The sequence below is a fragment of the Mytilus edulis genome, chromosome 1, assembly GCF_963676685.1.
Source record: "Mytilus edulis chromosome 1, xbMytEdul2.2, whole genome shotgun sequence".
Taxonomy (NCBI): Eukaryota; Metazoa; Mollusca; class Bivalvia; order Mytilida; family Mytilidae; genus Mytilus; species Mytilus edulis.
Genome location: NC_092344.1, coordinates 50,362,545 through 50,390,148, shown reverse-complemented (window position 1 = coordinate 50,390,148; position 27,604 = coordinate 50,362,545). Strand labels below are relative to the sequence as shown.

At 34.4% G+C, this 27,604-nt stretch overlaps 1 protein-coding gene across 1 annotated transcript in view; it reads left to right on the top strand.

Moving 5' to 3' along the window:
* Window positions 1–27,604, top strand: part of LOC139521033 (putative inhibitor of apoptosis) — a 125,664-nt gene that overhangs the window by 88,323 nt on the left and 9,737 nt on the right. The window lies entirely within an intron of this gene.

Below are 27,604 nucleotides of genomic sequence, written 5' to 3'. Positions count from 1 at the left end.
ACGTGTGTGGTAAAATTTGTTGATTGATGCATGTGGATATTTTAGTAAATGAATTAATCTACAAAGCGAGAGCACTTTCCATTTTCATCAGCTAAGAGTCGACTAGCCCTTTTTGAAAGGCTAACGCTTGTGTTATCTTTACTATAGATTGAATATCCAGCACTGAATATAGGATGACACATCGCTGCACTCCTTTAAATATACACATGTCATAATCACATTGGCCTGAGGATGACTTGATAATTAGAGGATCAAAGGATTTAATTAAGACAATCAAAAGCAGCTATCCCTATGTTTATTACTTTGTTGGTTTTATGATTAAGGTAGCACAATACAAAGATTTTATAACTCCAACTCCTAAGTTTTAAAATGCTGTAACTTTCTTAATAATTCTTGAAAATGTATAACAGTGGTAGTTATGGATAGCTAACAGATTACTCTTTCAAATTAATTCAATGTTAGTATTATGCAACAATTATGTAAACAATTATAATGTTAACTGTGTCTAAACTATTTTTCACCAAATTTCCTCTTTGAAATTAGCTTCTGCATAGGTATTCCTAGAGGGCTGATTTTATTATATGTTGTTCCTATGGCCATTATCTACAAAAGGGTGTCTCAGATTTAAGATAGAATGTATAGAACAAATTTTACACCTAATTAAACATTATCTTCTTTCATGTCATTATGATGTTTACACTAATTAGAGATTTATGAGAGAATGGAATACCATAGGGACAATTTGAGACGCCCTTTTGAAGCCCATGATGTGTTGATTAAGATTTCATTAAATTTTATAGTATAGTTACTGTATAGTTAAAGAAATGATGGAGCTAAATTCATTCAAGTGAACTGACCAAGATTTTGCCACTAATTACATAATAATTGATTACATCATAATTGCATAATAAAAATATTGCATTCATTTAAATGATTAATCTTTTATCTATCTATATATACCTCTTTTATTATTTTGTATGCAATCATAAGAAAGTTACAGCATTTTAAAGGTTAGTAATTGGAAGTAAAAAAATCTTTCTATTGTGCTACCTTAAAACGACATTTGTTGTAATCTGGATTTGAAGAAATTACTTTTTCACCCTATCATATACATAAGATTTTTTTTTAGAAAATGACACCTGCTGAATAAGCAAACTTTATTTCCACATCTGTACCTAGTGCTCAGATGTATAGCATTATAAATGTAAACTGGAATCCACCTAGTTCTTTTCCTTTTCATAAACGTGAAATGTACGGGTTAAAAAGATGCTTCTAATATGCATGGCTGCACTATTTCCCATGCATTGTCTATTCAACTACACAGGACGAAATTTATTGCAAATTTTGCGTTTTGTTCGCTACTGGCGACAATCACGGACAGTTTGTTAAAAAACACGTTCAGAATTGGGTAAAGCAAATGGTGAATGTTAATCTCAAAAACAAACAAAAAAATACCACCAAACAGTTTTTTGGACAATAACTGCATTTCGATGGGGACATATGGTTGGACCCCCCTTTTTGAAATGACTGAATCTGCCCCTGAAGGGGTCATACAGCAATTGCAAAACGGGTAGATAGTATCTGTAATATAATAACTAAACTAATCTAAAAAGTTTATTCAGAGTAACCATATACCGGATGAACAAAAAGTGTGCCAATTATTGAAAAACATGGTTTGGGATAACAAGAAAACTTCTCAAAGCTATGGATCTGCGCCTGATTAATGATTCTTTGTGTTTTAGAAATGCAATACATGAACCTGTAAAAAAGCTGTTTTTATTGGAATTTGAAATATGTTCATGGTTATTTAAACAATGGCTTGATATTGATCATTATTAAGATCCTTACACCTGCTCAGGAAGGTTTTTGTGATGCTTAGGGTAGTAAGCATTTGCAATTTAAAGTTGTGTGCTTAAAATTTGTGCTCTTAAAATTTTTAGATGATTTTGTTAAAAACAAACACTTTTTAAAACCTTTAACTCGCTTTGAAGATATTTTCTGAATGTCCCTTTTTAGCTCACCTGGCCTTAAAGACCAAGTGAGCTTTTCTCATCACTTGGCGTCCGTCGTTCGTCGTCATTAACTATTACAAAAATCTTCTCCTCTGAAACTACTGGGACAAATTTAACCAAACTTGGCCACAATCATCATTGGGGTATCTAGTTTAAAAAATGTGTCTGATGACCCGGCCAACTAACCAAGATGGCCACCATGGCTAAAAATAGAACATGGGGTAAAATGTAGATTTTGGCTTATAACTTTGAAACCGAAGCATTTAGAGCAAATCTGACATGGGGTTCTTATTTCTAAAGTCAAGTTTTAAGGAAATTTTGCCGGTTTTGGTTATTATCTCGAATATCATTATAGATAAAGATAAACTGTAAACAGCATTAATGTTCAGCAAAGTAAGGTTTACAAATAAGTCAACATGACTAAAATGGTCAGATGACCCCTTAAGGAGTTATTGCCCTTTATAGTCATTTTTTACCAATTTTTCGTAAATTTTTGTAATCTTTTACAAAAATCTTCTCGTCTGAAACTACTGGGCCAAATTTAATCATACTTGGCCGCAATCATCAATGGTGTATCTAGTTTTAAAAATGTGTGTGATGAACCAGCCAACCAATCAAGATGGCCGCCATGGCTAAAAATAGAACATAGGGGTAAAATGTAGATTTTGGCTTATAACTCTGAAACCAAAGCATTTAGAGCAAATCTGACATGGGATGATATTGTTTTTTAAGCCAAGATTTATCTGCCCTGAAATTTTCAGATGAATGGGACAACCAGTTGTTGGGTTGCTGCCCCTTAATTGGTAATTTTAAGGAAATTTTTCTGTTTCTGGTTATTAAGTCTCCCAAACAAAGTTTGGAGACTTATTGTTTTTGCTCAGTTCTTATTATTTTTATTATTCTTCTCTTTCTTTTTCATTTCTTTTTCTTTTTCTTTTTATGGAACCCTCAACAGAGTTGGGGTGACATCTTGTTATTGTTCGTTTCTTTTTTTCTTATTATTATGGTCTTTCCTTTTTCTTCTGTTTATTATTATTATTCTTCCGCCAAACTTTGAAGAAGTTAGCAGCCTTAACCGTAAGACGTGTCACTTTCATGTTCACACTTTGTATCAGTGTCATGAATACCTATCCGGAACTCACCCTGTATCGAAATATTTTGTCGGTTCGGAGTAATCCCTCCGAAACCCAAAAACCTTGTTATCGTGCCAACACCGTAACCGTAATACAGTCGACTCTCGTTATGTCGAAGTCAGCCGGACCAGAGAAATATTTCGAGATACACGTAGTTCGACTCAAACGAACACCGGAAGTTCGACAATCTAAGGGACACAACTCTTGCTTAGCTTGGTAAAGCTAAAATAAATCCGGGTGAATATGGCAAGGGGATCGATATTCTAGTATCAGATCGATGTATTTGTATGTCACAGTCTTTTATTATTATAATGACATTATTTTTACTTATTCAGTTGTTTCAATTAAAAAAAAATCCTATGGGTTTTCCAAGAGTGTAAATTCCAATCGATAGTTTCGTTATTCAGGTCGGTTATAGCTGACAAAATTGTTTATTCTCGGATACAAAAGATTTAAGAAAATTTTGATTTCTATTCATTTTGTTTTATCTCACTCTTTCTTTTCAAAAGAAAATATAACAAGATCAAAGACGCCGTTTGAGTAGTTTTTAGGTGATCATCAACGGAAGCCATAATCCTCACTTTATACACACCCAAGCTCATTAGTGTAAATCACAAATTAATTGTTTTGTAAACATTTTAAATACTTTTTCATGAACATTAAGAATGTATCACTAATTATTTATCAAAATTCTATAAAAGATAATCTTAGGTAAACACTCGTCATAAATCAATACAGTGGTCAATGACCGGAAATTTAATTACACGTGTATTGTCAGATTAACTCTTCAATCCATTTAAATCCCGGAGGTCATGTTTTGACATATGTGTATTATAGTTCGAGATAAAAAATGAATTTTGAATGCTTTTGTTAACCTTGGGACCGTAGATTTAGTTCGACTCAACCGAAATTTCGACTCATCCAATTTCGACTCATCAGGAGTCGAATTACATACTTTTGTATGGAATAAAGTTCGGGACCACGTGAATACTTCGACTCATCCGAAATTTCGGTCAACCGAGTTCGAGACAAACGAGAGTTAACTGTAGGTAGAAAAAAAACAAAGGGTGAAATTTGTTCAGGACCAGACCCTGGTTCTTCATTACATTTGGATCGAAAAGATTCAACGACTCATTGGTAGGGTTATGCCCCTATTAAAATTAACCGGTGTCGGTTGGCCACTAAAACTCAGAAACCGTAAGTCGTAGACACCTAGGATCTTCACCATTCATCATCAATTCATGTGACTTTGAAAAATACCTCACGGTAAAATGTGTTTGTTGACCTTGACCTTTGACCTAACACCTTGTTATGGGATAATCTCAGCAACCTTAATACTTTCAGAAGTGTTGTATAGTGGAAAATGTTTGGGTCATTAATGCGCAACTTTGTTACATTTTGACCGAAGAGATTTGACCTTTCTGTAAGGGGCATTACTCTTTTTTAGGTTTCTGAAAAGGCAAAATCAGCTTTTACTATCTGACCAAAGATCCTAGAGACCTAGACCCATGGGGTCTTCAGACCCATGGGGTCTTCAACAATGACATTGGGGACTAAGTACCTTGACAAAGGTCAAGGGTCAAGGTCATGTCCCATATAGCGAATAATGTGTTTTTGACCTTATTTAAAGGATTTTCAGTGTGTTTTAAAGCTTTTTAGCTCACCTGGCCCGAAGGGCCAAGTGAGCTTTTCCCATCACTTTGCGTCCGGCGTCCGTCGTCCTGCGTCCGTCGTCGTCCTGCGTCCGTCGTCGTCCGTCGTCGTTAACTTTTACAAAAATCTTCTCCTCTGAAACTACTGGGCCAAATCAAACCAAACTTGGCCACAATCATCATTGGGGTATCTAGTTTAAAAAATGTGTGGCGTGACCCGGTCAACCAACCAAGATGGCCGCCACGGCTAAAAATAGAACATAGGGGTAAAATGCAGTTTTTGGCTTATAACTCAAAAACCAAAGCATTTAGAGCAAATCTGACATGGGGTAAAAATGTTTATCAGGTCAAGATCTATCTGCCCTGAAATTTTCAGATGAATCGGTCAATCGGTTGTTGGGTTGCTGCCCCTGAATTGGTAATTTTGAGGAAATTTTGCTGTTTTTGGTTATTATCTTGAATATTATTATAGATAGAGATAAACTGTAAACAGCAATAATGTTCAGCAAAGTAAGATCTACAAATAAGTCAACATGACCAAAATGGTCAGTTGACCCGTTTAGGAGTTATTGCCCTTTATAGTCAATTTTAACCATTTTTCATAAATTAAATTAATCTTTTACAAAAATCTTCTCCTCTGAAACTACTGGGCCAAATTAATCCAAACTTGGCCACAATCATCTTTGGGGTATCTAGTTTAAAAAATGTGTGGCGTGACCTGGTCAACCAACCAAGATGGCCGCCACCGCTAAAAATAGAACATAGGGGTAAAATGCAGTTTTTGGCTTATAACTCAAAAACCAAAGCATTTTGAGGAAATCTGACAAGGGATAAAAATGTTTATCAGGTCAAGATCTATCTGCCCTGAAATTTTCAGATGAATCGGTCAATCGGTTGTTGGGTTGCTGCCCCTGAATTGGTAATTTTGAGGAAATTTTGCTGTTTTTGGTTATTATCTTGAATATTATTATAGATAGAGATAAATTGTAAACAGCAATAATGTTAAGCAAAGTAAGATCTACAAATAAGTCAACATGACCAAAATGGTCAGTTGACCCCTTTAGGAGTTATTGCCCTTTATAGTCAATCTTTAACCATTTTTCATAAATCTAAGTAATCTTTTACAAAATCTCCACTGAAACTACTAGGCCACAATCATCTTTGGGGTATCTAGTTTGAAAAATGTGTCCGATGACCTGGTCATTCAACCAAGATGGCCGCCACGGCTAAAAATAGAACATAGGGGTAAAATGCAGTTTTTGGCTTATAACTATGAATTCAAAGCATCTAGAGCAAATCTGACAAGAAGTTAAATTGTTAATCAAGTCAATATCTATCTGCCCTGAATTTTTCAGATGATTTGGACAACTGGTTGTTGGGTTGCTGCCCTCCAATTGGTAATTTTTAAAGAAATTTTGCCGTTTTTGGTTATCTTGAATACTATTATAGATAGCGATAAACTGTAAACAGCAATAATGTTCAGCAAAGTAAGATCTACAAATAAGTCAACATTACCTAAATGGTCAATTGACCCCTTAAGGAGTTATTGCCCTTTATAGTCAATTTTTAACAATTTTCATTAATTTGGTAAATATATGTAAATTTTTACCAAATATAGTTCTCTGTTACTAATGGGCAAAGTTCATTATAGATATAATTGTAAGAAGCAAAATCTTTCAGTAAAGTAAGAACTTCAAACACATCACCATTACCAAAATACAATTTTGTCATGAATCCATTTGTGTCCTTTGTTTAATATGCACATAGACCAAGGTGAGCGACACAGGCTCTTTAGAGCCTCTAGTTAAGGTTGACCTTGACCATTGACCTTATAATTTTTTAGTCAATATCTCAAAAACGATTGTACTTACAGAAATAATAAATAGTGAAAAACGTTGAGGTGGATGAGGCGCAACTTTTTTACATTTGACCGAAGAGATTTGACTTTTCTGTAAGGGGCATAACCCCTGTTTTAGGTTTCTGAACTTTTCAATACATTCTACGTCTATTGGAATATGTATTTTACTTTATAAAAGGAAAGACCTCTCAATTGTTCAAGAACAATTGACATTTTAATTATGGCACCCTCAACGGAGTTGGGGTGACATATTGTTATTGTTCGTTTCTTTTTTTTCTTATTATTATGTCACCCGATCGACAATGTCGGGTGACATATTGCTTTTCTTATGTTTCTTTGTTATTATGTCACCCGATCGACAATCCCAAGAGAAAATAAATCTGGAATTCCACTGGAATCCCGGCTGGAATTTTGATGGGATTCCAAGTGGGATCCCACCTAATTCCACCAGGATAAAATTTCGGGAATCCCGCCCAAAATCCGGGAATTCCGATGTGAATCCCAGTTGAAATATACTGGGATCCCACTGGGATATTGTGGGATTTCAATTGGGATCCCACTGGGATAAAATTTCCAATGAAAATGTACTGGGATAACATTTCGGGATTCACGTAAAAGAAGCGGGATCCCGATGTAAATCCCAGTGGAAATATACTGGGATTTTGATTGGAATATACTGGGATTCCCGGAAAAAAAAGCGGGATCCCAAAAATAAATCCCAGCAGGATATACATGCACCAATTCAAATTGCACTGCCACTGGGATTATTATTGTGCATTTAGAGTTTTTATTTTTAGGCCCTGTTTTCCATATATTTTGAAGGGTTTGAAATTAACCTTTGTTTGAATTCAATTAAAAATTATTATTTATTTTTTTATATGCTGAATCTAACCATATTGTATTGGAATTTAGATATCAGATTATTCTAGGTAGATTAAATTTCCCATTTCAAAATTTTAAATATCTTGGACCACATTATTTTTGTGTCAAAAATCTATATTATGTCAAAAATTTGATCAACAATTTGCATGAAATTGTGACTTGTTTATATCTATTGATGTGAGGTCCCTCTCATTTTTTAGCTCACCTGACCTGAAAGGTCAAGTGAGCTTTTCTCATCACTTGGCGTCCGTCGTCTGTAAACTTTTACAAAAATCTTCTCCTCTGAAACTACTGGGCCAAATTTAACCAAACTTGCATGGCCACAATCATCCTTGGGGTATCTAGTTTAAAAAATGTGTCTGATGACCTGGCCATCCAATCAAGATGGCCGTCATGGCTACAAATAGAACGCAGGGGTAAAATGTATATTTTGGCTTATATCTTTGAAACCAAAGCATTTAGAGCAAATCTGACATGGGGTAAAATTGTTGATGAGGTCAAGATCTATCTGCCCTGAAATTTTCATACGAATCGGACAACCTGTTGTTGGGTTGCTACACCTGAATTGGTTATTTTAAGGAAATTTTGCAGTTTTTGGTTATTATTTTGAATACTATTATAGATAGAGATAAACTGTAAACAGCAATAATGTTCAGCAAAGTAAGACCTACAAATAAGTCAACATGACCAAAATTGTCAGTCAACCCCTTAAGGAGTTATTGCCCTTTATAGTTAATTTTTAACAACTTTTCGTCATTTTTTGTAACTTGTACAAAAATCTTCTTCTCTGAAACTACTGGGCCAAATTTAACCAAACTTGGCCACAATTATCATTTTGGTATATAGTTTAAAAAATGTGTCCGATGACCCCGCCTACCAAACAAAATGGCCGACATGGCTAAAATTAGAACATAGTGGTAAAATGCAGTTTTTGCTTTATATTTTGAAACTAAGACATTTAGGGCAAATCTTTCAAGATTTAAATGTCCATCAGAATAAGATCTATCCCCTCTCAAAATTTCAGATGAATCTGACAACCCGTTGTTGGGTTGCTGCCCTAAAACTGGTAATTTAAGGAAATTTTGCAGTTTTTGGTTATTATCTTGAATACTATTATAGATAGAGATAAACTGTAAACAGCAATAATGTTCAGCAAAGTAAAATCTACAAATAAGTCAACATTATCAAAATTATTAGAGGACCCCTTAAGGAGTTATTGCCCTTTATAGTCATTTTTGTAACTTGTACAAAAATCTTCTTTTCTATAACTATGGGCCAAATTTAACCAAACTTGGCCACAATCATTACTAGGGTATCTATTTAAAAAAGTGTCTAATGACCCCGCCTACCACCCAAGATGGCCGACATCAGTAAATACAGTAACAGGTGAGCGACACAGGCTCTTTTAAACTAGATACCCAAATGATGATTGTGGCTAAGTTTGGTTTAATGTGGCCCAGTAGTTTCAGAGGAGAAGATTTTTGTAAAAGATTACTAAGATTTACGTAAAATGGTTAAAAATGGACTATAAAGGGCAATAACTCCTAAAGGGGGTCAACTGACCATTTCGGTCATGTTGACTTATTTGTAAATCTTACTTTGCTGAACATAATTGCTGTTTACAGTTTATCTCTATCTATAATAATATTCAAGATAACCAAAAACAGTAAAATTTCCTTAAAATTACCAATTTAGGGACAGCAACCCAACAACGGGTTGTCCGATTCATCTGAAAATTTCAGGGCAGATAGATCTTGACATGATAAACAATTATACCCCATATCAGATTTTCTCTAAATGCTTTGGTTTTTGAGTTATAAGCCAAAAACTGCATTTTACCCCTATGTTCTATTTTTAGCTGTGGCGGCCATCTTGGTTGGTTGGCGGGGTCACAGGACACATTTTTTAAACTAGATATCCAAATGATGATTGTGGCCAAGTTTGGTTTAATTTGGCCCAGTAGTTTCAGAGGAGAAGATTTTTGTAAAAGATTACTAAGATTTACGTAAAATGGTTAAAAATGGACTATAAAGGGCAATAATTCCTTATGGGGTCAATTGACCATTTGGGTAATGTTGACTTATTTTAAGGTCTTACTTTGCTGTAAATTATTGCTGTTTACAGTTTATCTCTATCTATAATAATATTCAAGATAATAACCAAAAACAGTAAAATTTCCTTAAAATTACCAATTTAGGGACAGCAACCCAACAACGGGTTGTCCGGTTCATCTGAAAATTTCAGGGCAGATAGATCTTGACATGATAAACAATTATACCCCCATATCAGATTTTCTCTAAATGCTTTGGTTTTTGAGTTATAAGCCAAAAACTGCATTTTACCCCTATGTTCTATTTTTAGCTGTGACGGCCATCTTGGTTGGTTGGCCGGGTCACCTGACACATTTTTTAAACTAGATACCCAAATGATGATTGTGGCTAAGTTTGGTTTAATGTGGCCCAGTAGTTTCAGAGGAGAAGATTTTTGTAAAAGATTACTAAGATTTACGTAAAATGGTTAAAAATGGACTATAAAGGGCAATAACTCCTAAAGGGGGTCAACTGACCATTTCGGTCATGTTGACTTATTTGTAAATCTTACTTTGCTGAACATTATTGCTGTTTACAGTTTATCTCTATCTATAATAATATTCAAGATAACCAAAAACAGTAAAATTTCCTTAAAATTACCAATTTAGGGACAGCAACCCAACAACGGGTTGTCCGATTCATCTGAAAATTTCAGGGCAGATAGATCTTGACATGATAAACAATTATACCCCATATCAGATTTTCTCTAAATGCTTTGGTTTTTGAGTTATAAGCCAAAAACTGCATTTTACCCCTATGTTCTATTTTTAGCTGTGGCGGCCATCTTGGTTGGTTGGCGGGGTAACCGGACACATTTTTTAAACTAGATACCCAAATGATGATTGTGGCCAAGTTTGGTTTAATTTGGCCCAGTAGTTTCAGAGGAGAAGATTTTTGTAAAAGATTACTAAGATTTACGTAAAATGGTTAAAAATGGACTATAAAGGGCAATAATTCCTTATGGGGTCAATTGACCATTTGGGTAATGTTGACTTATTTTAAGGTCTTACTTTGCTGTAAATTATTGCTGTTTACAGTTTATCTCTATCTATAATAATATTCAAGATAATAACCAAAAACAGTAAAATTTCCTTAAAATTACCAATTTAGGGACAGCAACCCAACAACGGGTTGTCCGGTTCATCTGAAAATTTCAGGGCAGATAGATCTTGACATGATAAACAATTATACCCCCATATCAGATTTTCTCTAAATGCTTTGGTTTTTGAGTTATAAGCCAAAAACTGCATTTTACCCCTATGTTCTATTTTTAGCTGTGACGGCCATCTTGGTTGGTTGGCGGGGTCACCGGACACATTTTTTAAACTAGATACCCAAATGATGATTGTGGCCAAGTTTGGTTTAATTTGGCCCAGTAGTTTCAGAGGAGAAGATTTTTGTAAAAGATTACTAAGATTTACGTAAAATTGTTAAAAATGGACTATAAAGGGCAATAACTCCTAAAGGGGTCAACTGACCATTTCGGTCATGTTGACTTATAAGTAAATCTTACTTTGCTGAACATTATTACTGTTTACAGTTTATCTCTATCTATAATAATATTCAAGATAATAACCAAAAACAGTAAAATTTCCTTAAAATTACCAATTTAGGGACAGCAACCCAACAACAGGTTGTCCGATTCATCTGAAAATTTCAGGGCAGATAGATCTTGACATGATAAACAATTATACCCCCATATCAGATTTTCTCTAAATGCTTTGGTTTTTGAGTTATAAGCCAAAAACTGCATTTTACCCCTATGTTCTATTTTTAGCTGTGACGGCCATCTTGGTTGGTTGGCGGGGTCACCGGACACATTTTTTAAACTAGATACCCAAATGATGATTGTGGCCAAGTTTGGTTTAATTTGGCCCAGAAGTTTCAGAGGAGAAGATTTTTGTAAAAGATTACTAAGATTTACGTAAAATGGTTAAAAATGGACTATAAAGGGCAATAATTCCTTATGGGGTCAATTGACCATTTGGGTAATGTTGACTTATTTTAAGGTCTTACTTTGCTGTAAATTATTGCTGTTTACAGTTTATCTCTATCTATAATAATATTCAAGATAATAACCAAAAACAGTAAAATTTCCTTAAAATTACCAATTTAGGGACAGCAACCCAACAACGGGTTGTCCGGTTCATCTGAAAATTTCAGGGCAGATAGATCTTGACATGATAAACAATTATACCCCCATATCAGATTTTCTCTAAATGCTTTGGTTTTTGAGTTATAAGCCAAAAACTGCATTTTACCCCTATGTTCTATTTTTAGCTGTGACGGCCATCTTGGTTGGTTGGCCGGGTCACCGGACACATTTTTTAAACTAGATACCCAAATGATGATTGTGGCCAAGTTTGGTTTAATTTGGCCCAGTAGTTTCAGAGGAGAAGATTTTTGTAAAAGATTACTAAGATTTACGTAAAATTGTTAAAAATGGACTATAAAGGGCAATAACTCCTAAAGGGGTCAACTGACCATTTCGGTCATGTTGACTTATAAGTAAATCTTACTTTGCTGAACATTATTACTGTTTACAGTTTATCTCTATCTATAATAATATTCAAGATAATAACCAAAAACAGTAAAATTTCCTTAAAATTACCAATTTAGGGACAGCAACCCAACAACAGGTTGTCCGATTCATCTGAAAATTTCAGGGCAGATAGATCTTGACCTGATCAACAAATTTACCCCCATGTCAGATTTTCTCTAAATGCTTTGGTTTTTGAGTTATAAGCCAAAAACTGCATTTTACCCCTATGTTCTATTTTTAGCCATGGCGGCCATCTTGGTTGGTTAGCGGGGTCACCGGACACATTTTTTAAACTAGATACCCCAATGATTGTGGCCAAGTTTGGATTAATTTGGCCCAGTAGTTTTAGAGGAGAAGATTTTTGTAAAAGCTAACGTCGGACGACGACGGACGACAAGTGATGAGAAAAGCTCACTTGGTCCTTTGGGCCAGGTGAGCTAAAAAGGGGTGATTTTCCAGTTTTCAGACAATGCTTTTAGCATCATGAAACTTTAGTGACTTGCTTATATCTATTAAGATAACCTCCCCTTCAGTTGTTCATGAATTTCTGAGTTGACATTGAGAAGTCATTGAACTTTATTCTTTAAAAAAGCAAAGGGCGTATCATGCACTCATGGGGCAGCTTTTTATTAAGTTAACGACCCTACGTTACTCAACGTTCACAACAGGTGTCATAATTTGATGTTACATGTAATCTGCTTATCTGATGGAGCCTTAAACAATCCTCAAAATTAATTAGTATGTGAACAGAATTGGTCAGTCGGCACAATTTGCAATAGTTTCCGTAGTTTTATGACAAAATCGTAATTAACTGAAAACAAAAACTGTAATAAACTCATTATAAAACAGCATTTATCTTGAAATCCATTTCTTTTTTTAAAATCAAATGTGTTTCTGTCTAGTTCCGATTTAAAATGGACGCTATTTTGTATTTACTTCTACTGTGTATAAGCCTCCACTGGTATTAGTGCAACTATGAACACATACTCAAATTTTATCAATTTTCTCATTAAAACTGATAGACCAACTCAAAATCTATCTTTATCCTTCTAACTTTAGTACATTTAGGTTTAGGTCTTTTGAGTCATAGTGCAAATATAAGAAGGTCTTTGAGTGCAAATCATGCCAATATAAGAAATCAAGGCTTATTAGATCATCATCATCAGTCTACCAAAAGAAAAAAAGAGATATGAGACTATTTCAAAATTGTTACCCTTAAAAATCTGGTTGCCCACTGGATTCCCCCTTTGAGATTTAAAAATTTGGCAGGTCTGGTGTGCCACATGCTAAAATCAGTCACCCTCATCATCATCGTTGTCATCGTCAGCGTCGTCTGGAGACACTTGGTTCCCGGACAACAACTTTAGTATAAGTGAATAGAATTTTTTTTATGAAATTTGAACACAAGATTTATAACCACAAAAGGAAGGTTAGGATTGATATTGGGGTTTAAGGTCCAAACAGTTTAAGAATTAGGGTCCAAAATGGGGCCCAAATAAGCATTTTTCTAGTTTCCAGTCAATATTTTATGGAACAGTGGTGTATGGATCTTTCTGAAATTATTCCACAAGGTTCAATACCAGAAAGGGATGGTTATGATTGGCTTTGGGAGGTTATAGCTCAACCTGTTTAAGAATTAGGGGCCAAAAAGGGTAAAATCAAGGGTGTTCTGGTTAATGGACAATTACTTTTAAGTAAATTTGAATTACCACCCTTACACTGCTTTTAAATTATTAGATGGGTAATTATGGTTTCAAAGTCCATTGTTAATTTGAATTGAAATTTTGACCACATCTTGAGGGAAAGAATTGTTTTTTGGATGTTGGGGTATCTAGTTTAAAAAATGTGTCTGATGACCAGACAACCAACCAAGATGACTGCCATGGCTAAAAATAGAACATAGGAGTAAAATGTAGATTTTTGCTTATAACTCTGAAACCAAAGCATATATAGCAAATCTGACGTGGGGTAAAATTGTTGATCAGGTCAAGATCTATCTGCCCTGACATTTTCAAATGAATCTGACAATTGTTTGTTGGGGTGCTAGACCGTGCTACCCCTGATTGGTAATTTTAAGGAAATTTTGCCGTTTTTGGTTATTATCTTGGATATTATTATAAATAGAGATAAACTGTAAACAGCAAAAATGTTCAGCAAAGTAAGATCTACAAAAAAGTCGAACAAACTGGTCAATTGACCCCTTAAGGAGTAATTGCCCTTTATAGTCAATTTTAACAATTTTTTGTAAATTTTTTAATCTTTTACATAAATCTTCTCCTCTGAAACTACAAAGACAAATTTAACCAAACTTGTCCACAATCATCATTAGGGTATCTAGTTTAAAAAATGTGTCCGGTGACCCCACCCGTGAATCAAGATGGCTGCCATGGCTAAAAATAGTACATAGGGTAAAATGCAGTTTTTGGCTCATATCTCTGAAACCAAGCATTTAGATAAATTAACTGGGTATAAAATTGTTCATTAGGTCAAGATCTATCTGCCCTGAAATTTTCAGATGAATCGGACATTCCGTTGTTGGGTTGCTGCCCCTGAAATGGTAATTTTAAGGAAATTTTGCTGTTTTTGGTTATTATCTTGAATATTATTATAGATAGAGATAAACTATTATAGCAATAATATACAGGGAAGTAAGAGCTACAAATAAGTCAACTTGAACAAAGTGGTCAATTGACCCCTTAAGGAGTTATTGTCCTTTATAGTCAATTTTTAACAATTTTCATAAATTTGGTAAATTTTGGCAAACTTTTACAAAATATTTTCCATTGTCACTTCTGGGCCAATTTCATTATATATAAAGACAATTGTAAGCAGCAAGATTGTTCAATAAAGTCAGATCTACAAACACATCACGAACACCAAAACACAATTTTGTCATGAATCTTGAATATGCACATAGACCAAGGTGAGCGACACAGTCTCTTTAGAGCCTCTAGTTGGTTATTATCTTGAATATTATTATAGATAGAGATAAACTGTAAAGAGCAATAATGTTCAGCAAAGTGAGATCTACAAATAAGTCAACATGATCAAAATTGTTAGTTGACGCCTGAAGGAGTTATTGCCCTTTATAGTCATTTTTTACTAATTTTTAGCTCACCTGGCCGAAAGGCCAAGTGAGCTTTTCTCATCACTTGGCGTCCGTCGTCGTCGTCGTCCGTCGTCGTCCTACGTTAACTTTTACAAAAATCTTCTCCTCTAAAACTACTGGGCCAAATTTAACCAAACTTGGCCACAATCATCATTGGGGTATCTAAATTAAAAAATGTGTCCGGTGACCCGGCCAACCAACCAAGATGGCCGTCATGGCTAAAAATAAAACATAGGGGTAAAATGCAGTTTTTGGCTTATAACTCAAAAACCAAAGCATTTAGAGCAAATCTGACATGGGGTTATATTGTTCATCAGGTCAAGATCTATCTGCCCTGAAATTTTCAGATGAATCGGACATTCCGTTGTTGGGTTGCTGCCCCTGAAATGGTAATTTTAAGGAAATTTTGCTGTTTTTGGTTATTATCTTGAATATTATTATAGATAGAGATAAACTGTAAACAGCAATAATGTTCAGCAAAGTAAGATCTACAAATAAGTCAACATGACCAAAATGGTCAGTTGACCACTTTAGGAGTTATTGCCCTTTATAGTCAATTTTTAACCATTTTTCGTAAATCTTAGTAATCTTTTAGAAAAATCTTCTCCTCTGAAACTACTGGGCCAAATTTAACCAAACTTGGCCATAATCATCATTTGGGTATCTAGTTTAAAAAATGTGTCCGGTGCGTCGCCCAACCAACCAAGATGGCCGCCATGGCTAAAAATAAAACATAGGGTTAAAATGCAGTTTTTGGCTTATCACTCAAAAACCAAAGCATTTAGAGCAAATCTGACATGTGGTAAAATTGTTTATCAGGTCAAGATCTATCTGCCCTCAAATTTGGAGATGAATCGGACAACCCGTTGATAGGTTGCTGCCCCTGAATTGGTAATTTTAAGGAAATTTTGCTGTTTTTGGTTATTATCTTGAATATTATTATAGATAGAGATTAACTGTAAACAGCAAAATAAGTCAACATGACCAAAATGGTCTGTTCACCCCTTTAGGAGTTATTGCCCTTTATAGTCAATTTTTAACCATTTTTCGTAAATCTTAGTAATCTTTTACAAAAATCTTCTCCTCTGAAACTAATGGGCCAAATTAAACCAAACTTGGCCATAATCATCATTGGGGTATCTAGTTTAAAAAATGTGTCCGGTGTGCCGCCCAACCAACCAAGATGGCTGCCATGGCTAAAAATAAAACATAGGGTTAAAATGCAGGTTTTGGCTTATCACTCAAAAACCAAAGCATTTAGAGCAAATCTGACATGTTAAAATTGTTTATCATGTCAAGATCTATCTGCCCTGAAATTTTGAGATGAATCGGACAACCCGTTGATAGGTTGCTGCCCCTGAATTGGTAATTTTAAGGAAATTTTGCTGTTTTTGGTTATTATCTTGAATATTATTATAGATAGAGATAAACTGTAAACAGCAAAATAAGTCAACATGACCAAAATGGTCTGTTCACCCCTTTAGGAGTTATTGCCCTTTATAGTCAATTTTTAACCATTTTTCGTAAATCTGAGTTATCTTTTACAAAAATCTTTTCCTCTGAAACTAATGGGCCAAATTAAACCAAACTTGGCCACAATCATCATTCGGGTATCTAGTTTAAAAATTGTGTCCGGTGACCTGGCCAACCAACCAAGATGGCCGCCATGGCTAAAAATAGAACATAGGGGTAAAAAGCAGTTTTTGGCTTATCACTCAAAGACCAATTGCATTTAGAGCAAATCTGACATGTGGTAAAATTGTTTATAAGGTCAAGATCTATCTGCAACAACAAAAGAGAGTTTTTAACGACCTCAGCTGGCTATACAACCCTTGCACAATCAACTGAATTTTGCAGAAATCATTAATAGGATAGATTGCTCTTATATGATAATTTTTTATTACCTTTTTGGTTTTTTTGGCAAAGGGGGAGCGGGGGGGTTGCGCAACAACAAAACAACTTCACAACTTTCTCATTACTTTGCATTTCTCGTTAGATAAATTTTACAAAATTCTCCCCTGAAACAAATGTCAAATTTAAACAAACTTGGTTTAAATCACCACTAGGATATCCAGGAACCACTGTGTATGATGACCCTGCCTGCCCACATGGCTGAAATAAAACATAGGTTTCAAACGCACTTTTTAGTATTATATCTCTGAAACTAAACGACAGTACAACAGTTGCATTTATCATGCATCAATTGTAAATAAAAATATCTGGTGAGCGACACAGGGTCCTTGGACCCTCTAGTTTATAAATTTTTGTAAGTTTTTACAATCATCTTCTCCTCTGAAACTACTTGGCCAAATTTAGCAAAACTTAGCCACAATCATTATTAGTGTATCTTGTTTAAAAAATGTGTGCGGTGACTCAGCCAACCAACCAAGATGGCCACCATGGCTAAAAATAGAACAAAGGGGGAAAATGTAGATTTTGGCTTATAACATTGAAACCAAAGCATTAAGAGCAAATCTGTCATGGGGTTAAATTGTAAATCAAGTCAATATCTATCTGCTGTGAAATTTTCAGATGAATTGGACAACTGGTTGTTGGGTTGCTGCCCCCGATTGGTAATTTTTAAAGAATTTTTGCTGTTTTTAGCTCACCTGGCCCATAGGGTCAAGTGAGGTTTTCTCATCACTTGGCGTCCGTCATCCGTCGTCCAGCATCCTGTGTCCTGCATCTGTAAACCTTTACAAGAAATCTTCTCCTCTGAAACTACTTGGCCAAATTAAACCAAATTTGGCCACAAGCATCATTGGGGTATCTAGTTTAAAATTGTGTCTGATGACGCGGCCAACCAACCAAGATGGCCCCCATGGCTAAAAATAGAACATAGGGGTAAAATGTAGATTTTGGCTTATATCTTAGAGCAAATCTGACAGAGTAAATTTGTTTATCAGGTCAAGATCTATCTGCCCTGAAATTTTCAGACATATCGGACAACCCATAGTTGGGTTGCTGACCCCGAATTAGTAATTTTAAGGAAATTTTGCAGCTTTTGGTTATTATCTTGAATATTATAAAAGATAGAGATAAACTGTAACCAGCAATAATGTGTAGCAAAGTAAGATCTACAAATAAGTCAACATGACCAAAATGGTCAGTTGACCCCTGAAGGAGTTATTGCCCTTTTATGGTCAATTTTAAGAATTTTTCGTAAATTTTTATCTTTTACAAGAACCTTCTCCTCTGAAACTACTAAGATGAATTTAACCAAAGTTGTAAACAATCATTAGGGTATGTTGTTTAAAAAATTGATGACCCCGCATGGATGATGTTCGAACAAGAAGGTCGACATGGCTAATAATAGTACATAGGGTAAAATGCATTTTTTGGCTCATATATCTAAACCTAAAGCATTTCTAGCAAATCTTTCTGACACAAAATTGTTCATTAGGTCAAGATCTATCTGCCCCTAAATTTCAGACCATTCAGGCAACCCATTGTTTGGTTGCTGCCCCTGAATTGATAATTTTAAGAAAATGTTTCAGCTTTTGGTTATTATTTTGAATATAATTATATATAGAGATAAACTGTAAATACAAATAATGACAGCAATTGCCATTTATAATCAATTTTTAACAATTTTCATAAAGGAGTAGGTCCAGTAAGACAAGACCCCTTTTCACCCCAAAATATAGCAGTTTTACAAAATTGTTAAAATGTAAACTTTTAGTTTTTTATTGGACATTAGAATGCTTCTGCTACATAAATATGGGCTCTTTTTGACGATACAATGCATATATATCGGGTACTAGCACCATTAAGTCATGCTAAATTACTGAAATCTTCACAATTCTGGCATTTTAGTTAAATTTTAGACGGTTTTCGTGTAAAACGAAAGTGGCCGCATTCGTGTTCATCCTTAATATTGAAATATAAGTTGTATTTGATGATAATACATAACATATATAAAGGTTGAGGATGAACACAGATGCGGCCACTTTCATTTTTGACAAACACCATCTGAAAAGTGACATTTTTCGGCATATTTGGTAGATTTTTCATATTTGAGCTTGAATCAGATTGTTTTTAATGACTAAATCAGTGAAAATCTTTCACATAACCAAATTGATTCAAATGAAATAGACACTTAAGTGTTAAAAAAGTAGTCAAAATCTTTCGTCAGATGAACCTGAAATTTGAGGCCAAAATCGGTCCTTACTGGACCTACTCCTTTTGTAAATTTTTACAAAATAATTTCTACTGAAACTGACCATGACTACTGGGCCAACTACATTATAGATAGAGTTAATTGTAAGCATTAAGAATGTTCAGTAAAGAAAGATCTACAAACACATCACCATCACCAAAACACGATTTTGTCATAAATCCATCTGCGTGTCCTTTGTTTAATATGCACATAGACCAAGGTGAGCGACACAGGCTCTTTAAAGCCTCTAGTTATTACAATAGATTAATATGCTAAATGAATCTCTTTGAAATTATACCACAATTTTCCATACCATTAAGGGATGGTTAGTTATGACTTTGGGGGGTTATGGCTCAAAATGTTTTTGAATTAGGGGCAAAAAAAGGGGAAATTAGGGGCAATAAAAGGGGAAAAACTAGATTTTCCAGACAATAACTTTAGATATAGTGAATGGATCACTATAAATTTTTACCAGAAGGTTCAATGCTACTAAAGGAAGGTTGGGATTGATTTTGGGGGGTATGGTCCGAATAGTTTAGGAAATAGGGGCCCAGAAGAGGGCCCAAAATAAGCATTATTCTTGGTTTTCGCACAATCACTTTAGTATAAGTAAATAGAAATCCATGAAATTTAAACACAAGGTTTATGACCACAAAAGGAAGGTTGGGATTTGATTTTTGGAGTTGAGGTCACAAGAGTTTATGAATTAGGGTCCAAAAAGGGGCCCAAATAAGCATTATTTTTGGTTTTTGCACCATAACTTTAGTATAAGTAAATAGAAATCTATGAAATTTAAACACAAGGTTTATGACCATAAAAGGAAGGTTGGGTTTGATTTTGGGAGTTTTGGTCCCAACAGTTAAGGAATAAGGGGCCCAAAGGGTCCAAAATTGAACTTTGTGTGATTTCATCAAAAATTGAATAATTGGGGTTCTTTGATATGCCGAATCTAACTATGTATGTAGATTCTTAATTTTTGGTCCCGTTTTCAAATTGGTCTACATTAAGGTCCAAAGGGTCCAAAATTAAACTTAGTTTGATTTTAACAAAAATTGAATCCTTGGGGTTCTTTGATATGCTGAATTTAAAAATGTACTTAGATTTTTAATTATTGGCCTAGTTTTCAAGTTGGTCCAAATGGGGGTCCAAAATTAAACTTTGTTTGATTTCATCAAAAATTGAATAAATGGGTTCTTTGATATGCCAAATCTAACTGTGTATGTAGATTAAATTAATTAAAATTAAACTAAGTTTGATTTTAACAAAAAATAAATTCTTGGGCTTATTTGATATGCTTTATCTAAACATGTACTTTGATTTTTTATTATGGGCCCAGTTTTCAAGTTGGTGCAAATCAAGATTCCATATCAAGTATTGTGCAATAGCAATTAATTTTTAATTGCACAGTATTGCACAATAGCAAGAAATATCTAATTGCACAATATTGTGCAATAGCAATTAATATTCAATTGGAGTTATCTTTCTTTGTATAGAATAGTAGTTGATGATATATGTTGGAAATTTGCCAGACATGACTATGATGTCATTTTCAAATTTTATTTGCCAATAACTTTATGTAAATAACTTCATTGGAAATTTGCCAATATAAAATGTTGCTGATGAAGCTTTATTTCCTTATCTTATCTAAAATGATTTTAGATAATATATGTTGGACATTGGCCAGACATGACTATGATGTCATTTTCTATTTTTATTTGCCAATAACTTTATGTAAATAACTTCATTGGAAATTTGCCAATATAAAATGTTGCTGATGAAGTTTTTTTTATTGTTTTATACAATAAACAATGCATATTCACTTTTACTACCAACCAATCTTTACCATTCAGTGATAACAAGCACTTTATTTTACATTTTAATATTTTATGATGTATTTAAAAGAGTAGTTATTGTTGCAAACTCCATTAGAATTTTGAATTGATATTAGTTTTGGAAAAAGGGAAACGGGGATGTGAAAAAAAAATGGGGGGGGGGGGGGGGGGTAAATTTTTCTCATTTCAGATTTCATAAATAAAAAGAAAATTTCTTCAAACATTTTTTTGAGAGGATTAATATTCAACAGCATAGTGAATTGCTCAAAGGCAAAAAAAAAATTTTAAGTTCATTAGACCACATTCATTCTGTGTCAGAAACCTATGCTGTGTCAACTATTTAATTTTAGATTTAAATAAGTTTGAAGAAGAAATCTTTAATTGATTTGTAAAATCTTGACATTTGTTTTGTGTAAAAAAAACCATGCAATGTCAAAAATTTGATCACAATCCAAATTCAGAGCTGTATCACGCTTGAATGTTTTGTCCATACTTGCCCCAACTGTTCAGGGTTCGACCTCTGCGGTCGTATAAAGCTGCGCCCTGCGGAGCACCTGGTTGTAGTTTTCAAACAATAACTTGTGTTCAAGTTAACAAATTTCTCTGAAATTATACCACAAGTTTCCATACCATTAAGGGATGGTTATTTATTACTTTTGGGGGTTATTGCTCTTTTTTTTTTTTTGGAATTAGGGGCAAAAAAAGGGGGGAAACAAGGTTTTTCTGGTCAATGGACAATTAAGACAATTTAAAAGCAGTGTAAGGGAGGTAATTAAAAAATAGTTTACATACAATGTTTGGTATGTTCGGATTTACCTTCCTTTCACTACTTGTAAATCATGGATAAAGATATGTCAGGTTTTGGACTTATTGCAAAAAAAGGGGGGTATAAGTAGTTTTTTTCAAATTTCCAAGTTTCTCAAAATTCCAATTTTTTAAATTTTTTTTTAGAAGAAATCTTTAATTGCACAATATTGCATAATAGATTTGTAGGATCTTGACATTTGTTTTGTGTCATAAGCTCATATTATGTCAAGAATTTTATCACAATCCAAATTCAGAGCTGTATCAAGCTTGAATGTTGTATCCATACTTGCCCCAACTGTTCAGGGTTCGACCTCTGCGGTTGTATAAAGTTGCGCCCTGCAGAGCACTTGGTTACATTTTGAACTTCTTCTAGAGAACCACTGAATGGAATGAAACTATACATGGCCATGAATGTTCCTGATGAGGTGCTAACCAAATGTTGTTACTTTGTAGCCGATCCATCATCCAAGATGGCCGCCAGCAGGTGACTTATTTTATCATAGGATCCTATGGGAAATGCATACAAATGACTTGTTTTAGATAACCATTGAATGGAATGAAACTAAACATGACATGAATGTTCCTTATGAGCTGCTGGCCAAGTGCTGTTACTTTGTAGCCAATCCATCATCCAAGATGGCCGCCAGCAGGGGACTTTAGGTTTAACAAAGGACTCTATGAGAAATGCATACAAATGAATTCTTTTAGAAAACCACTGAATGGAATAAAACTAAACATGACATGAATGTTCCTTATGAAGTGCTGACCAAGTGTTGTTACTTTGTAGCTTATCCATCATTCAAAATGGCCGCCAGCGGGGGACTTAGTTTAACATAGGACCATACGGGAAATACATACAAATGACTTCTTTTAGAAAACCACTGAATGGAATGTAATCAAACATAGCATGAATGTTCCTTATGAGATGCTGACCTAGTGTTGTTACTGTGTTGCCAATCCAATATCCAAGATGGCCCCACCGGGGGGACTTAGTTTAACATAGGACCCGATGGGAAATGCATACAAATGACTTCTTTTAGAGAACCACTGAAAAGAATAAAACCAAACATAGCATGAATGTTTCTTATGAGGCCCTGACCAAGTGCTGTTACTTTGTAGCCTATCCATCATCCAAGATGGCCGCCAGCCGGGGACTTGGTTTAACATAGGACCCTTTGAAGGGACATACATACAAATGTCTTCTTTTAATGAACCACTGAATGAATGAAAACAAATATAGCATGAATGTTCCTAATGAGATGCTGACCATGTGTTGTTATTTTGTTGCCGATCCAACATCCAAGATGGCCGCCAATGGGGGGACTTAGTTTAACATAGGACCCTACGGGAAATACATACAAATTTCTTCTTTTAGAGAACAACTTAATGGAATGAAACCAAATATAGCATAAATGTCGTTTATGAGATGATGCCCAAGTGATGTTACTTTGTAATTTCATGTAACAGTGAACAAGGTTAAGTTTTGGTGGTCAAGTCCATATCTCAGATACTATAAGCAATAGGGCTAGTATATTCAGTGTATGGAAGGACTGGAAGGTGTACAACTGGCAGGTGTCATCTAACCTTGACCTCATTTTCATGTTTCAGTGGTTATAGTTAAGCTTTTATACAACCGCAAAATTTTTGCGGTCGTAAATTGGTATGACATTGGCGTCGTCATCGTCATCCGAAGACATTTGGTTTTCGCACTATAACGTTAGTATAAGTTAATAGAAATCTATGAAATTTAAACACAAGTTTTATAACCACAAAAGGAAGGTTGAGATTGATTTTGGGAGTTTTAGTACCAACAGTTTAGGAATTAGGGGCCAAAAGGGTCCAAAATTAAACTTTGCTTGATTTTATTAAAAATTGAACTACGGGGGTTCTTTGATATGTCAAATCTAACCGTGTATTTAGATTCTTAATTTTTGGTCCCGTTTACAAATTGGTCAAAATTGTGGTCCAAAATTAAAGTTTGTTTGATTTGATTTCAACAAAAAATTGAATATATGGTGTTCTTCAATATGCTGAATCTTACCATGTATTTAGATTTTTAATATTTGACCATAATAGGTAAATGTCCAATTTAAATTTTTTTTAAGTTTTTAAGTTTAAGTTCTTAGACCACATTCATTCTGTGTCAGAAACCTATGTTGTGTCAACTATTTAATCACAATCCAAATTCAAAGCTGTATCAAGCTTGAATGTTGTGTCCATACTTGCCCCCAACTCTTCAGGGTTCGACCTCTGCGGTAGTATAAAGCTACGCCCTGCATCTGGTTAATTTTATAATCTTTGTATACAAATCCTGCACATCAGTGTTGTATCAGTTTCAATTTGTTTACGTTGTCCTTAATTGTAGGATCCTAGATGGTACTAGAATGTTCCATCAGTGGTCTTACAAGCGTTTGATAATGTAATACTTCAGTTTAACTAGGACAGGTTTTTATTCGGCTGCAAAAATCAAAATAATTTTAATTGTATATTGGTATCATGTTAGCGTGGTCGTCGTCAGCGTCATGCAAAGATGATTGGTTTCCGGATAATAACTTTAGTATGAGCTTATAGAAATCAATTAAATTTTAACACAATGTTTATAACCACAAAAGGAAGATTAGGATTGATTTTGGGGGTTATGGTCCAAACGGTTTAAGGATTAGGGGCCCAAACAAGCATTTATCTAGTTTCAGGACAATAAGTTGTGTATAAGTATTTCAATTGCTCTGAAATTGTACCACAATGTTTAATTCCATAAAGTGGAAGGTTGGGGTTTATTTTAAAGGTTATGGGGCAAACAGTCTAGGAATTAAGGGCCAAAAAGGTTCCAAAAACAAGTATTTTTGTAGTTTCGGGACAATTACTTATTTTTTACTGTATATATGGATCACTCTAACATTGTACCACAAGGTTCCATATAACAAAAGGAAGGCTTGGGTTCAGTTTGGGGTTTATATCCCTGAATAATAAGAAATAAGGGACCAACAAAGAGCCAGAAAGAACCATTGTTTCTAGTTTACAGACAATAACTTGTGTTTAAGTGTATGGATCTCTCTGATATTTTACTACACGGTTTCTTACTAGAAAAGAAAGGCTGGATTTGAGTTTGGGGTTCTTGCTCAAAGGGTGTTTCAATAATTGAGGGGCCAACAAAGGGGCCCTCATAAGCATTTTTGTAGTTTTCAGTCAATAACTTGTGTTTAAGTGTATAAATCTCTCTGAAATTATACCACAAGTTTCCATACTTCATAGGGATGGTAATGGGGGTAATGGCTCAAATCATTAAGCATTGAGGGGCAAAAAAGATGGGAAAACAAGGGTTTTTCTTGTTAAAGGACAATTAAGGCAATTTAAAAGCAGTGAAGGGGAGGTAATCCAATTAACATTTAAAGAACACTTATACATATATATGTTTGCATACTTGATTACCTCCCTTACACTGATTGAAAATTATGTATTAGGAAATGAGGATTGTCTTGAGATGGGTAGCTAATATGGTTTTTTTAGGGAATTAATATTCAACAGTATAGTGTATTGCTCAAAAGCAACAAAAAAAAATATTTTTAAGTTCATTAGACCACATTCATTCTGTGTCAGAAACCTTTGGTGTGTCAACTATTTAATCAAAATCCAAATTCAGAGCTGTATCAAGCTTGAATGTTGTGTGCATACTTAACCCAACTGTTCAGAGTTCAACCTCTGCGGTGGTATAAAGCTGCGCCCTGCTGAGCATCTGGTAAATGTTGTTTTGAGGAAACCAGGGCAGTTTTTTAATGTTTCTTTGTAGAAAAGCTCATTTGGAGTAGGCTTTCTTTGGAATGCTTGTTTCAAAATAATGTATTGTCTCTTTATAATGTTAGTTGCAATCTGTGTCTCATGGACACATTCCCCATTTAGTTTTAATAAACTTTCAACTCTGCAATGAAATGCTGACTGTTTTGCACTCCATTGTGATCCGGTTTAGATTAACAACTAAACAAACTGTTACTAGGATCAAGAGTATTTTAGTACAGATTCAACTTTAATTATTAAATAACATTGGTCATTGTAATACAGATAGTGCTTTTATAACTAATATATTTTAAAGTGTGTGGAACACAGCAGTAAGTTACCTTTACAATTCATTTACCCTTTTCTATTCATTTAGAATTGCTGACTTGCCAGATAATGTTCCTTATACACAGATACAGGCATGTATACCCATCTCTGTCAAGAAATTATATTATTTAAGTCTTGACTCTTTTGCCATCTAGGCATAATTCTAAGCACTCTTAACTTTGAACTTTCAAATAAAGTAAAATTTCTGAAGACATGCACAAGCCTTGTATATAATTTAACTGATATTTTGTAATTTTGTTTAATCCACCAATATTACAACAACACTGTAATTGGGCTTGAATATTGAATTTGGTATTTATATATTCCTAAGGAAATCTATATACATCGTAAAATCCATAGCAATACAAATATAGGTCTTTTCATAATCCAGCTGTACTTTGAGTCACTATATCTGCAGTAACTATACATCCTTTTGACAATCATAATAATAATTGGTGACCTGGTATGGCATATTTAAAATTATTAATTTTTTGCACTTAGTAATTTTTTGAATAAAAATGATTTTCTTGGAAAGAGATTCATTATATTACTCAATTTTTGTTTGACCGCAAAAATTGAAAATGTTTTGGTCGTATATTGGTATGACGTTGGCGTCATCGTCGTCGTCCAAAGACATTCGGTTTTAGCACTATAACTAACTTTAGTATAAGTAAATAGAAATCTATGAAATTTAAACACAAGGTTTATGACCATAAAAGGAAGGTTGGGATTGATTTTGGAAGTTTTGATCCCAACAGTTTAGGAATTAGGGGCCAAAAAGGGCCCAAATAAGCATTTTTCTTGGTTTTCGCACAATAACTTCAGTAAAGGTAAACAGAAATCTATGAAATTTTAACATAAGGTTTATGACCACAAAAGGAAGGTTGGGAATGATTTTGGGAGTTATGGTCCCAACAGTTCAAGAATTAGGGGCCAAAAAAAGGTCCCAAATAAGCATTTTTCTTGGTTTTTGCACAATAACTTTAGTATAAGTAAATAGAAATCTATGAAATTTTAACACAAGGTTTATGACCACAAAAGGAAGGTTGGGATTGATTTTGGGAGTTTTGGTCCCAACAGTTTAGGAATTAGGGGCCAAAAGGGTCCAAAATTGAACTTGTTTGATTTCATCAAAAAATGAATTATTGGGGTTCTTTGATATTCCAAATCAAACCGTGTATTTAGATTCTTAATTTTTATACGACCGCAAATTTTGAAAAAATTTTCGTCGTATATTGCTATCACGTTGGCGTCGGCGTCGTCGTCGTCGTCGTCGTCCGGCGTCCGAATACTTTTAGTTTTCGCACTCTAACTTTAGTAAAAGTGAATGGAAATCTATGAAATTTTAACACAAGGTTTATGACCACAAAAGGAAGGTTGGTATTGATTTTGGGAGTTTTGGTCCCAACATTTTAGGAATAAGGGGCCAA